The 14,941-nt window shown below is 38.6% G+C and overlaps 1 long non-coding RNA gene across 1 annotated transcript; it reads left to right on the plus strand.

Annotated features, from left to right (window-relative positions):
- Window positions 1-232: 232 nt before the first annotated feature.
- On the plus strand, window positions 233-4,900 carry LOC127422543 (uncharacterized). The gene is made up of 5 exons (XR_007894194.1): window positions 233-347; window positions 3,494-3,541; window positions 3,645-3,760; window positions 4,188-4,298; window positions 4,422-4,900. It is a non-coding gene; the product is annotated as an uncharacterized LOC127422543 (long non-coding RNA).
- Window positions 4,901-14,941: the final 10,041 nt, after the last annotated feature.

A 14,941-nucleotide genomic window follows, 5' to 3' on the forward strand; every position in this document is an offset into this window, starting at 1 on the left:
TTTAACTGTTCAGTTACCTAGGGCATTTCAGGCACCCATGGAAAACATTGTAAGTTCTTGTGAAAGTTAGATTTGTTTTGCAAAATGGAAGAAGGTGTTAAGGAACATTTTTGCAGCTAGTATATGTGTGGAGTTTCACACAAATATACTCATTGGACTTCCAACAGAGAGGTAGACCACAAGGAAACAAAACTAACAAAGTGAGTAACTATTACGACTGTTATGAGTCAGCACTAGAAAGTGAACATAGAATGTGAGCAGCTTCTAAACACAGAACATACCGGATGCTATGGTTGAACTGCAAGAGAGCAGTTTCAATGACACGTGCAAACACTGCAAGTGAAAGGGTATTTATGTGCAATTTTATATTTATTACATGCAAAACGATAAGATTTTTTTTTTTTTTTTTTTGTGGAAAGTTAAAGCTGAAGCATGCCATATTCCGAAACTTGTTTTTTTATTGAATTTTCATGTACTGATAAACAGTTCTGATCGCATTTTCATGCTTGTTAGCATTAGCTTTTGTGTCTTGTGGCCTAGAAGTTATTTTCGTTTTGAGTAACTTGATGATATCATCTCATTGACTGTGTCAGACTGTGGTGAAAGTGTGTAAACTATATTTGAACACTATCCGGTTAGTTTATTATTATAGGTTTGAGAATTAACAGTCACAATTATGTACAGTATGTTTATGGTGACGGCATTTGCTAGTCCACCACATTTTAGACATGATATAGGGCCGAAGGCATGTCACTCAGATAAGACCAAAATGCATGAGATTCACTGGGGTTTTCTGGATAGTTTAGCAGTAACTGTGGCATTAATGTTGAAATTCAGAGGTAACAAAAATTCCAGACTGCATTTCTTTGGCCTCTCATCCACACTAAAGCACCATTTTCCTCCACCGAAAATGGAGACTTTCGACTCTCTGCTGCACACTTTGGGAAATAAGTTTTCAAACTAATTAGTGTGGACATGGCCTGGGTCTAAGCATTATTGGATACATTACAAAATTATTTCATGCTAAAAAAAAAAAAACAACAAAACAACGACAACAACAACAAAAATCTAGCTTAGACCAGCATGAATTTCCATTTTGGTTAAGGGTAGTTTATGCTGGTCAGTGCTTGTCTGGTGCTGAACATGTAGACCAGCATAGTCACAGTGTTCACAAACAAAACTTAGCTGGGGAAGTTGGATAACCAGCAATTATGACTTGAATATTTGAAATTACCCATTTTATCCCAAGAAATCGCAAAAAAAAAAATCAATTTAATAGAAGTATCGGTATTGGTACTGACGATATTGGACTTTTTTTTTTTCTCCCCAATTTGGAATGCCCAATTCCCAATGCGCTCTAAGTCCTCGTGGTGGCGTAGTGACTCACCTCAATCCAGGTGGCAGAGGACAAATCAGTTGCCTCCGCGTCTGAGACCATCAATCTGCGCATCTTATCACGTGGCTTGTTAAGTGCGTTACCATGGAGACCTAGCGCGTGTGGAGGCTTCACACTATTCTCCGCGGCATCCATGCATAACTCACCGTGCGCCCCACAGAGAGCGAGAACCACATTATAGCAACCACAAAGACAACGTGACTCTACCCACACTATTTAAAATAGTCTTTTACTGTGCATAGCATAATTAATATTCATGAGTTTTGCAGCACTGCCCCCCACAGTACAATTGTCTGTACAGTTTATTTTTATTTAGACCTAACTTTGCGTTAATCTTCACTTTCAAATGGATTATTCCAGCTGTTATAAATGTGATAGGCCAACAGGACTTTATTAACAGAATTACATGTGATATGCATGCACTCTCCATCCATGGGTACACTTAACAAAATAAAAAAATTTGGCCTGCATAAGGTGGTGATGTTTAGTCCAGATTGCCGGTTCTATATGTGAAGCTTAGGAACATTTAGAATTTGTTGACGCGTTTAATAGACGCTCTTGGTGCTCTGGAGATATACATTTTGTTGCATGTTTTTTATTATGCAAAAATTTAAAAAAAAAATATATATATATTTTTTTTTAAATTAATGGACATTTGTAACTAGTACTTGTTGCAATGAAGCTTGTTACCTTCAACCATAAGAACTATGCATGGGCACTTGCTTTGGTGCTGCCACCCCTCATATTCTGCATGCCACCCCCTTGCCACCCCATAAAAAATTCTAGATCCACCCCTGATTACCAGTGGGGACTCAGGAAAACAATGGCTGAAGCAAATAGGTAATTGGTAATAATTTAAATGTACTTTATTTTGACTGTACAGTTTAGTTTGTATGCATTTTTGTACCGCTAATGAAGAATAGCTTACCAGAAAATAACACTGATTTAGCTGGTTTATGAGCCAACAGGTACGTGCAACAAAATGATATGTTCCATCATTATACGTGGAGGCACGAGAATGATAAACTACTAAAACTAGATAGATAATGCATCAATTATAAACCTAATGTGTGGCTTTTTCTCTTCAATTTGTTGCACTGGTGCTAAAAAGCTTCTTTGTCAGAAAGTGAAAAAGAGAGAAAGAAACATGAAAGATCACAATGGTTACATTCTTTCCGACTAAAATCACTTGTACTCATATCACATCGGATTTACAACTTCCGATCTCATAAGTACGAACTTCGCAGGAGGACTTGAACACAGCATATTGCTGGTTAACCTAGCCTTGTGGGGAAACCAGCACAACCACATCCAAAACACAGAAGGGTTACATTCAATATTTTGCTGGTGTCTAAAAGGAATAGTTCACCCAAAAATTTAAATTCTCTCTCATTCACTCACCCTCATGACATACCAGATGTGTATTACTTTCTTTCTTCTGCAGAACACAAAGGAAGATTTTTAGAAGAATATCTCAGCTGTGTAGGTCCATGCAATGCAAGTGAATGGTGACCAGAACTTTGAAGCTCCAAAAAGCACATGAAGGCTGCATAAAAGTAATCCATAAGACTCTAGTGGTTAAATCCGTCTTCTATAACAGATAAATATTTCAGTCCTTTTTTACTATAAATTCTCCTCCCTGACTAGTAGGTGACAATATGCACAAAAAGTGTAAATTGCCAAAAACGAAAAAAGAAGAATGTGAAAGGGAAAGTGGGGATTTATAGTAAAAAAAAAAAGGACTTAAATATTGATCTGTTGCTCACCCACACCTATCATATCACTTCTGAAGACATGGATTTAACCACTGGAATCTTATGGGTTCCTTTTATGTGGCTTTTATTTTATTTTTGGAACTTCAAAGTTCTGATCACCATTCACCTGTGTGGACCTACAGAGCTCAGGTATTCTTTTATAAATCTTTGTTTGTGTTTAGAAGAAGAAAAAAGTCATACACATCTGGGATGGTGTGAGGGTGAGTAAATGATGAGAGAATTTTCATTTTTGGGTGAACTATCCCTTTAAGTTTGTGACATTGCTTGACAACAATCCAAAATTGAAACTGAAAGGCAATCTCTCTTGTTTTCTTTTATACAGATCCCAGTCCAATGTGAAGACAATGATAAAGTTCATACATTTGATAAGGTCTATTGCACAATAGAGTACAAAATATATTTTTGCACATGATGATATTAATATTTTTCAGAAAACACAGTTTAAAACCTAAAGACATTTACAACTCTTTCAGATTTCAGTTGAGTGTCAAGATGACCAATTTGGGATCAACGCTAAAGTGTTTTTTGATGATAAAACCTTCCCATTAAGGAGGTGCACTCCATTTGTGACTAGGTCTACATATCATAGGTAAACCTCACAAATTAACTTTATACAGATGCTACACATATTTCATTGAATGGTGAATTGTACTGTTTTTAATATTTAATATTATTTACTCGACGCTTTGTGTCCCATATAATATATTTTTCACTGTGCATTTAGTTTTTGTGTGTGCATTGTGCAAAAGTGTAGATTTTGGGTGGGGGTGTGAGTACAATGGTGTAACGTGCATCAGTGTAATGATGGTAAAAAAAGTGCCAGATTCACGTGTAATATTCATACACTATATTTATTTGGAGTTCCGTAGTGACCTTAACCCTAACCCTAACCTTACCCCTAATCCTAACACTACCCCAAACCCTGATACTACCAATAACCCTAACCTTTGAATCTCATGATAGTTTTGCAAATTCACATGTTTTTTCATTGTTTTCATTCATTTTTGTTTCTTCAGCAGCTGGTCAAACGCAGGATTAATTTGCTGTGGACAATTTCAGTGCAACTGCTGGTGTCTCCACAAACACAGATGTCTCGGGTGCTGACAAAAGTTGAATTTTCACAAATGGTGAGAAGTATATTCTATATTTCCAGCTGTAGCTGTTACCAAAATACCGAATATACAGCATAAAACACTGTATATTGTTATTGTATCAAGTTTCACTCACAAAAGTCTTTCTGCTTGATGCAGGTGTCTTGCTGGGACTCATGGCACCTGGTGGCAGGGGAAAGACCTGCTGAGCTGATGGCTTGAGAAGGACATTATGAAAAAGAGATGCATGTGCATCCAAAAGGACAGAAGAAATAAGCTGGGGGGGCCGGGGGCATATATGTACTGTATTATCATAAACTAAACTATATAACTTTTTGTACTGTCTAAAAACCCTTAGCATTAAAGTAATCATACCCATCTTAGAGTACAAGAACTGATGCTTTGATAAATCTGAATCAACAAAATACATTTAAAAAATGGTCATCCATAATTGTACATCTACAAAAGTTTTAATTTTCATTGTTAATAATAACACAACACAGACTGTTTCTTTAATTATCATGTTCTCATTACACTTCCATATTCCACGCAATGATAGGAAAAACATTAATAACATTTGTCCACATCGAACCCTTCTGTACCGTCATCATGCTCATGTTATCTAAATAAAAATTATGACACATTAAATGTGCACTGACAAATTTTTTGAAGTATGTCAAAGTGGTTTACATTGACACCTAGTGGTCTGGATGCTGCATCAAACAGTAGTTCTGAGTTACCAGTGCCATTGTAGAAATTCAGTATGCACAGTAAACCAGGATTAATTTAATCCATGAATGAAAGTGTCCAAAAACAAGGCAGTTACTGAGATTAAGCAAGTATTATTCAGCTGGTCATGTGATGCTAACATGGCTACCCCCATGAGGCGCCCCTACCCCAGGTAGAATAAAGGAGCTTTTATATTTTATACTTATCTCACATGAGTGGTCATGATTTTATACATATGTTTCAAAATTACTGTTCATTTCTTCAGAAGTAAAACCACCCCTTCGTCACAATTTTCACATTATAGGGTTTTCACAAGGCGCTTAATCCCAGGTTATCTTCTTTGTAACAATGCATTGTGGTGCCAAAGGTATGTTACAGAAAGTTGTTTATCAACACACAACCAATCATTTAATGCATCTGTGCTTACCTCATTTAATATTTATGCACTTTGTACAGTCACAAAAAATTAAACACTGTTTACGTTCTCCGTCTGAGGGAAACCTGTTGAATGGAAACAGTGATGCCAAACGCGATAACTGTCATGATGAAGAGACACTATTCCTTTTGCGTGTGTTTCTGTAGTATATTTCAGAAGATGAAAGACAAACAGAGCTGATTAGCTTGGCGACATTTCCACAGAAGAGCAGCTCCATTAACAGGTTGTGTTTCTGTCACAAGCTGTATTTGTCCAATTATTGTTACTGACACCGCAAATATGCAAATAAGAAAGTTAATCCGGGGTTTTACGAATGTACAGCGTGAAACCTCGGAACATGAATGCACAGGATTAATTATTAACCCAGGGTAAAGCTTGAACAGTGTGAAACATGAAACAAGATAACCCAGGATTTTGTTTTCAAGAGTGAAAAGTAGTGGTCCACCGATATATGGCAGCTGCCGATAAATCGGCCGATATTTGTTCATTTTAACACGATGGTGCCGAGAATCACTTGTTTGCATGTGAAGGAGCTGTCTGAGGCATGTAAACGACCAATCACAGTATGTTTTGTTGTTACGTGCCATCGTGTTATAACAATAACAGACCGGCGTGCAACACAGCCACATTTAAATAGTACCGCTGGCTCAGGAGACGTGTTCAAGCTTGTAATGTTGTGCTCGTGCTTTCATTCTCATCAACAGTTTCCTATAACTTTTAACTGTCTTGTCTTATGACAAAAAAGGCATTTAGTGCTAAAACTTATATCATAAACCGTCTACAAATATGTGGATTGGATATCTTTCAAAGCGCTTCAAGTGCGTTAAATGGCTGCTATTAATGGCATATTTAGGGCTGAACAACAAATCAAAATAAAATCGAAATAGCGATTTAGTGCGGTTATTAAACTGCAAGGGCTGCGATTTACAGTAATTAAATGAATAAATATCCTGCACGTCCTGCTCGATGCTCTTACTGTATGTGTGCAGATCTGTTCTCTGTAGTTTATTACACATTAAAAGGCCATTGTCAACTCAGGTACAAACAGAAACTGAAAAACACTATCTTCGGTTTTCAGAAAAAGGACTGAGGGTTTAACCGGACTGCAAAGCAATGTCACATGCAAGTTGTGTAAAAAATATTATTATTAGCTATTATAATAATTGGATTAGGACTACATTAGGTTTGTGAGAAAATGTGATTGCTAATATGCATATACCATCTGTGGTGACTGGATTACTATATACACTGATGTTATTTCCTTCTATTTCCCTCCTTTTTTCTGTATATATTTATAAACTCAGCAAAAAAAGGAATGTCCTCTCACTTTCAACTGCTTTTATTTTCAGCAGACTTAACATGTGTAAATATTTGTATGAACATAAAAAGATTCAACAACTAAGACATAAACTGAACAAGTTTCATAGACATGTGACTAACAGAAATGGAATAATGTGTCCCTGAACAAAGGGGGGGGGTCAAAATCAAAAGTAACAGTCAGTATCTGGTGTGGCCACCAGCTGCATTAAGTACTGCAGTGCATCTCCTCCTCATGGACTGCACCAGATTTGCCAGTTCTTGCTGTGAGATGTTACCCCACTCTTCCACCAAGGCACTTGCAAGCCCTCACCCTCCAATCCAACTGTGACTGTCTGTAAGCTGTTAGTGTCTTAATGACCGTTCCACAAGTTCATGTTCATTAATTGTTTATTGTTCACTGAACAAGCATGGAAAACATTGTTTAAACCCTTTACAAGTTGCAAAAGTTATTTGGATTTTTACAAAATGATCTTTAAAATACAGTGTCCTGAAAAAGGGATGTTTTTTTTTTTGCGGAATTTATATATATATATATATATATATATATATATATATATATATATATATATACACATGCCGATCAGCCACAACATTAAAACCACCTGCCTAATATTGAGTAGCTCCCCCTCATGCTGACAAAACAGCGCCAACCTGCGTCTCAGAATAGCATTCTGAGATGATATTCTTCTCAACACAATTATACAGAGCAGTTATCTGAGTTACTGTAGACTTTGTCAGTTCGAACCAGTCTGGCTATTCTCTGTTGACCTCTCTCATCAACAAGGCATTTCCATCCACAGAACTGCCACTCACTGGATGTTTTTTGTTTTTGGGACCATTCCGAGTAAATTCTAGAGACTGTTCTGCATGAAAATCTTAGGAGATCAGCAGTTACAGAAATACTCAAACCAGCCCGTCTGGCACAAACAATCATCCATGCGATTATCTAATTAGCCAATTGTGTGGCAGCAGCACAGTGTATAAAATCATTCAGATAAGGGTCAGGAGCTTCAGTTAATGTTCACATCAACCATCAGAATGGGGAAAAAATGTGAACTCTGTGATTTGGACCATGGCATGATTGTTGGTGCCAGACGGGCTAGTTTGAGTATTTCTGTAACTGCTGACTTTCTGTAAATGTGAGACAAACTGCTGTGGCGGCTTTTTTGTATTAAATTAAAAGAATGCATTTTCATGCAATTGATATAGTTAGATGCTAACACTTACAGTACATGCAAACTCAAACAGAGGGTGACAAGATAGCATGCTGTAACGTTGCTGGCACTGGCAATGATGAGGACGAAGATGATGAGAACCCAAGTGCTGTTTATTTACAAACGTGATAACCAGTAACCCTAACTACAAACGTGAAACATAAACATGAACTTGACTATGACTAGACTTAAAACTTGACTTGACATAAACATAACATGGCTTGACTTGGCTAGAACAAAACACATCCACATACATTCAATACTTGACAAAAGACAATGGAAAACATGAGGGCTTAAATACAAGACATGGAAGAACATAAACCAATGAACAGACAGAACTGATAACAAAGCTAACAAGACAATTAACCAATAAACCAATGAAAACATGACACATAAACATGGAAGGAAAACAGGATTCACATGACAAGGGAAACAGGAACTACACTTTTCAAAATAAAAGACATGAATCAACAAAATACACATGACATCCCCCCCCCACTAAGGGGCGGCTCCCGACACCAACACATAAACAAAACACGTAAAACATTACAATACATTCAAAGTTCTGTAGGGAGCTGGGGGGTGGGGAGAAAGGGCGAGGGGCATGGGACCAGGGCAGAGTCTGTGGGGGGTGGAGCCATGGAAGGCGGAGCCGAGAGAGGCTCGAGGGGCGGAGCCATGGAAGGCGGAGCTGGGAGATCAAAAGACTGAGGTGGAGCCGGTGGGACTGAGGACCAAGGTGGAGCCGTAGGGAAGGAGGTCCCCGGTGGAGCTGACAGATCGGAGGGACGAGGTGCAGCCAGAGGATCGGAGAGCCAAAGCTGAGCCAGGTGACCGACAGACCAAGGAGGAGCCAGAGCTACGAGTGACCCCGGCAAAGCCGACAGGCTGAAGGACCGCAGTGGAGCTGAAAGAACGCCGAGCTGAGGCAATGTCGAGGGACCGACAGGCCAAGGTGAAGTCCAGGGCTCGGAGGGTCCAGGCGGGGTCGGAGGGCCGAAAGTTCCCCTTTCCTGCTCAGGAGAACTAAGGGTGGGTATAAGGGTGGGAACCATCTCTAGGTCCAATTGCTGAGGCGTTGCTGTGACGTGGCATGGAGCAGGCTGAGGCGTTGCTGTGACGTGGCATGGAGCAGGCTGAGGCGTTGCTGTGACGTGGCATGGAGCAGGCTGAGGCGTTGCTGTGACGTGGCATGGAGCAGGCTTGGGCGTTGCGGTGATGTGGCATGGAGCAGGCTGAGGCATTGCGGTGACGTGGCATGGAGCAAAAGATGGCGCTAGCTCAGCGACCATGACTAGGAACTCTGGTTTGGCGGCCAAGACGTGAAACTCTGGCTTGGCGGCGGCCAAGACGTGGAACTCTGGCTCGGCGGCGGCCATGTCGTGGAACTCTGGCTCGGCGGCGGCCATGTCGTGGAACTCTGGCTCGGCGGCGGCCATGTCGTGGAACTCTGGCTCGGCGGCGGCCATGTCGTGGAACTCTGGCTCGGCGGTGGCCATGTCGTGGAACTTTGGCTCGGTGGCGGCCATGTCATGGAACTCTGGCTCGGCAGCGGCCTCCCCCACAGTGAACATGGATCCAATGATCTGTAGGGCGAGGTCGATATATTGAGCCAGGCTGAGGGAACTATGACCACCAGGCATCTAGGAGGAGATCGGCCTCCTTAAATTTGAACCCCACCCTAAAAATGTCCTTGAGGGCGACCACATTAAAATCCAATGTCAAGTATACTGTAATGATGCTGGCACTGGCAATGATGAGGACGAAGATAATGAGAACCCAAGTGCAGTTTATTTACAAACGTGATCACCAGTAACCCTAAATACAAACGTGAAACATAAACATGAACTTGACTATGACTAGACTTAAAACTTGACTTGACATAAACATAACATGGCTTGGCTTGGCTTGACTTGGCTAGAACAAAACACATCCACATACATTCATTCAATACTTGACAAAAGACAATGGAAAACATGAGGGCTTAAATACAAGACATGGGAGAACATAAACCAATGAACAGACAGAACTGATAACAAGCTAACAAGACAATTAACCAATAAACCAATGAAAACATGACACATGAACATGGAAGGAAAACAGGAATCACATGACAAGGGAAACAGGAACTAAATGTTTCAAAATAAAAGACACGAATCAACAAAATACACGACACATGCAATATCAAGATGCAATTATATTGGTGCATTCTTAAAGGAAGGACCGTCACTGGGGTGGTACCCTGAAGGCGACCTTTTTTTGTACATAGTTAGAATTTATGACTCGTTTTGGGTACATAATTGTACCATAAGGAGAAAAAAAGTTCTGCGTAGGAAAATTTTGTTCACAGAGGAACAAAACATATAAATGTACCTTTAAAGGTACACATTAGGTGACATGGGGGTCGAGGTCTGGGTGGTTAGCTTTAGCAGTTAGCCCTTGCTGGCAGGGCCGGAGTGGCTAATCGGGAAGATCAGGAGAATTCCCGCTGGGCCGGTCAAAAATTGGGCCGGTTAGGTCCACATGTTGATTGACAAACTTTCATCATATGTCACATAACAATTGCCAACAGTCGGTAACATCCGGTATTTAAAGGATCAGAATTGCGTTCCGTATTATAGCGGACGCAGTCTGTATTTTATCATCTCACACCCAAACAGAGAGAGAGTAGCCTGTGAGAGACGAAACTGATGTTGCTGATGTTGCGCCGCTTCACTTGACAGTGCGGGAAGGATCACGGAAGATCCATCGAGAACAGATAGGCTACTAATAGCTGAATGGATGAACATGCTTCAGGTACAAGATCATCACAAGTTTAATACTGACTGCAGTCTCACAATCTCAGTCAATTAATCTCTGAAATCCTCTTCCCTAGCAGTGCAGAATGATAATAGCAAAATTATTTTTATTATTGTTGTCACAAAATAACAGAATACTTAAAGTAAACGAATACAGATGCAACAGCATGACACGGTACGAAAATAACAGGACTTCACAGCTCTCAAAAGATTAAACTCAACAAAACAAATTGCACAGAGTGCCTTCAATATTGTATCATTCGATAAAACCCTCTTAAAGAGACCATTTTGCCTTTGTCCTGAACATTTACATTCCAAGTAAAAGAAAAGTACAAATGTGTTATTTTTAGTCTTTTATTTCACTCTTATCGTTGTAAAATGGCACGTTTTTGAATGGCATGTACAAATGTAAAAACAATCACTCAACCTTCATTGTTTCACTGGATCTGTTGCTATTTTAATTATCTAAAATACAAAGCACTGACCATTTAAAGTGTGAGCCTGTACATATTGAAAGAGTTATACTTAGTTTACCCAAAAATGAAATTTCTCTCATCATTTACTCACCCTCATGCCATCCCAGATGTGTATGACTTTCTTTCTTCTGCTGAACACAAATTAAGCTTTTTAGAAGAATTTCTCAGTTCTGTTGGTCCTTTCAATGCAAGTGAATGGTGATCAGAACTCAGAAGGTACAAAAATCATATAAATGCAGCATAAAAGTAATCCATACAACTCCAGTGGTTTAATCCATGTCTTCAGAAGTGATATGATAGGTGTGGGTGAGAAACAGATCAATATTTATGTCTATAAATTCTCCTCCCTGCCCAGTAGGGGGCGATATGCATATGTAAATCACCAAAAACAGAAGAAAAACTCTTAAAAGGAGAAGAGCGCTTGTGAAAGTGGAGATTTATAGTAAAAAATGACTTCATTATTGATCTGTTTCCCACCACTTCTCTTTTACTTTGAATGGACCAACAGAGCTGAGATATTCTTCTAAACATCTTCATGTTCTGCAGAAGAAAGTCATACATATATAGGATGGCATGAGGGTGAGGAAATGATCAACTATCCCTTTAACATTCACATATTTTTACAACACATACAATGAAGTCTTATGACAAAGTGAAAATCTTAGTGAATGCCGTATTGTGTGATCTTGTTTTATTGTTATCATCTTCACCGCCATCCCCCCTTTTGAGTGTGGGATGACTTGGACATGACATCCCGGGCTGAATATGAATCCCACTCTGGCCCTGCCTGCTGGTACTGTAGATGTTTTATTATAACTAAAGAATTTCTTTGCATGCAACATATAAATTGGATACATTTCATTATATTATTGAAGTTGTCTGCTGCAAGGAGTTTTAATATACAGCAGAATGATCAGTGACATTGCATTTATTGCTCAGAAGCTGGTTGCAACAAACCCTTTAGGTTAAGTAACCCTTTAATAATCATTGTAAGTACTTCATGTACTGTCTAATAGCTGAAAAAAATTCTGCATGTTTTGTGGCAAACTGAAACTGTGTAGGCTCGCTTTTATTGGTGCAATGAATGCAAATGTTTTAAACAAATCAGCTGGTTTTGCAAGGAACTGAAAAATAGGAAAGAGTCACAGCCCTGACACTTTTTAACATTCTTAGGTGCAACAATCAGATGTGTGCTGGTATGTCAGACTCTACACATACTATAGTGTTCAGTGGTTGTAAGAGTACTATGGATTTGTCAGTCAGAATTGTTTTGTTTGTTTTATGTTAATTGGTTATAAAGAGTTAAATGTAAAGACTGGGTGGTTCAGGAAATGTTTCAAAATCTGCTGGATGAGATCATCCAAACATTCCACACCAGAATGTGAGGACCAAAAGAAGACCAGCATGGAGCAAACATCTATCACAACAACATGCGAATTAGAAAATGAACTTTCCTTAAGTGAACTTTGTAAAAATTCACAAGAGAACATCTGTTATGTAAACTACAACTACAACAGGAATAGAAAGCACACCAGATACATAAACGAGAACTCACAGATGTAAAGCCTGACGTAAGAGGTAGGTGAAAGCGCCAGGACAAATACTTCACTTTATTCTTTTATTTGATTTTGTTTCATTAGAATTCGATTTGAAAAAATAACTTTGATGCCAGTTGTAAAACAGCTGTTCATTGCTATCTTTAAAAAATAAAAAATAAAATAAACAAGTAAAAGTTCATTTTGGACACCCAAAAGTCACGCACAACATGATGTCATACGTATCATGCATGTACTTCCGGAGTTGTTTTATGCACGGTCCAGAATGGCTATTGCAGCTGACCAAAACGTAAAGGTAATGTTTTAATACAACTTCCATAAAGGCCTATGCTTTTCCAAATGGAAGAAAAAAGGTAAAATCAGAATGTAGAGTCCTGTATTTTGTTTGCTAAAGTAAAGACGACAGAGGTCAGTTATTTTGTCTTATCAATTAGCTTTATAAGTCTGTTTATGACTGGATAGCCGTCTGGACGCTGCCTGCGTACAAAGCCATTGCAAATTTATAGATTATAATCACAAGATTTATATAGCATTGGGCACTTCATTAAGTCCATAAGGATTTCCATATTTAAGAAAAGTATAGTTTCCCATATTCATATTCAGTATTATAGCATTCTGAAATAGACAAGGCTGTTTTGATGGCAGAGAGTGGCACTTCTTCTTTCTAATTAGATAATGTTGATATTTTGAAAGGTGTGTCTGTTATTAATTTCCATGGATTCCATATATTTTGCTAATGCCAGTAATTAACGTGTATAGAATGAAAATGCAGCAATCATGGAGGATGTCACTAGCATTGCATGCACAAAATGGTTTTAATTATCTGCCCTCACTTTTTTTCTTGGCTTTTCATGTCTCTTATATAGTAGAGCATTGCATTTTAAAATATCTGACTTTAATCAACAAATTGAAACTCAGTCTATGACTGTAATATTTGATTCAACAGATCCTAAAAAGTGTTTTTGCTTTGTTTTCAATTTTATTTTATATTTATAATTAAACAGTCAATCTCAAGTTCAACAGAAAACACAAAACTTTTACTGCAATGAGATTCTATTTGTTAGCTTAAAAAATATATTTAAGGCAATACACAACTACTACATTAGTACTGAAAAACAAATATAATGTCATAGGCAGCTGTACATAGAATACATTATGAGGATGTTGTGTGTCTTTGTTTTATTAAAGGTATCTGTTGAGTGTCAGGATAATCCCTATGGAAACAATGCTGTGGTGGTGTATGGAGAAATATCCTATCCCTTAAGGAGGTGTATTCCTAATATGAATGGCTACCACAGATACATTTCTATGTAAGCATTTATAATTCATCAAAGGACATGCCAGAGAGATTGTAAACACAGTCGGTCTGGAGTCTGTCTCTCCTTACCACTCTGATACCATTATGCAATGTGTTTGCAAAAGGAAACAGAGGTAATGTAACAGGTTGCAACCTATGAAAATAATTCTCTTCCGGGTCCATTTCAACAGACTGGACATTCTGGATGCAGAGAACAGGAATAATGGTAAGATTTTTCACTCACTTGATATGACAGCCCTCATGTATTTATCTATTTATTATCTAACTCTCTAAAACTAAAAAATAAATCTTCATTCACTTGTTTATTATTTATAAAAGAAAGTTTTCATATCTGTTCCAATTTAGCTCGAGCATTTCCTCAAAGGCTGGTAGTAAATTACACTGAAGTGACTCTATCTGCTCCGGTACCAAGGCACACACAGGCTCAACTAGCAGGCGTTTACATCAACCCACCTTTCACTGATGGTGAAACACTAGGCCTTCCTTATTAGTATTATCAAAACCAGACTATTTATTAGTATTTCCTTTGCTCCAAACTGATTCAGTATTTGAAACTACCAAATGCAAAATACACTAGGTGACAAATGTACTCACGATGGTCTTCTGGTTGCTGTAGAAAACGCATTTGGACCCCTTAATGGATGGGGAGGGAACAGGCATCGACCTTTGGAGAGAGATGGACAACACGAGGATGAGGAGAAGAATATCCACCTGAAGGGGAAAAAGAAAAAACTGGAAAAAGAAGAAGGCGGAGAGGCCATTAAATTCTTTGAAGAGCAAATGATCTGACCGACATGTTTTAGAGAACATTCATTCAGAATGTGTTTGCACA

Source organism: Myxocyprinus asiaticus, chromosome 31 (assembly GCF_019703515.2).
Source record: "Myxocyprinus asiaticus isolate MX2 ecotype Aquarium Trade chromosome 31, UBuf_Myxa_2, whole genome shotgun sequence".
Taxonomy (NCBI): Eukaryota; Metazoa; Chordata; class Actinopteri; order Cypriniformes; family Catostomidae; genus Myxocyprinus; species Myxocyprinus asiaticus.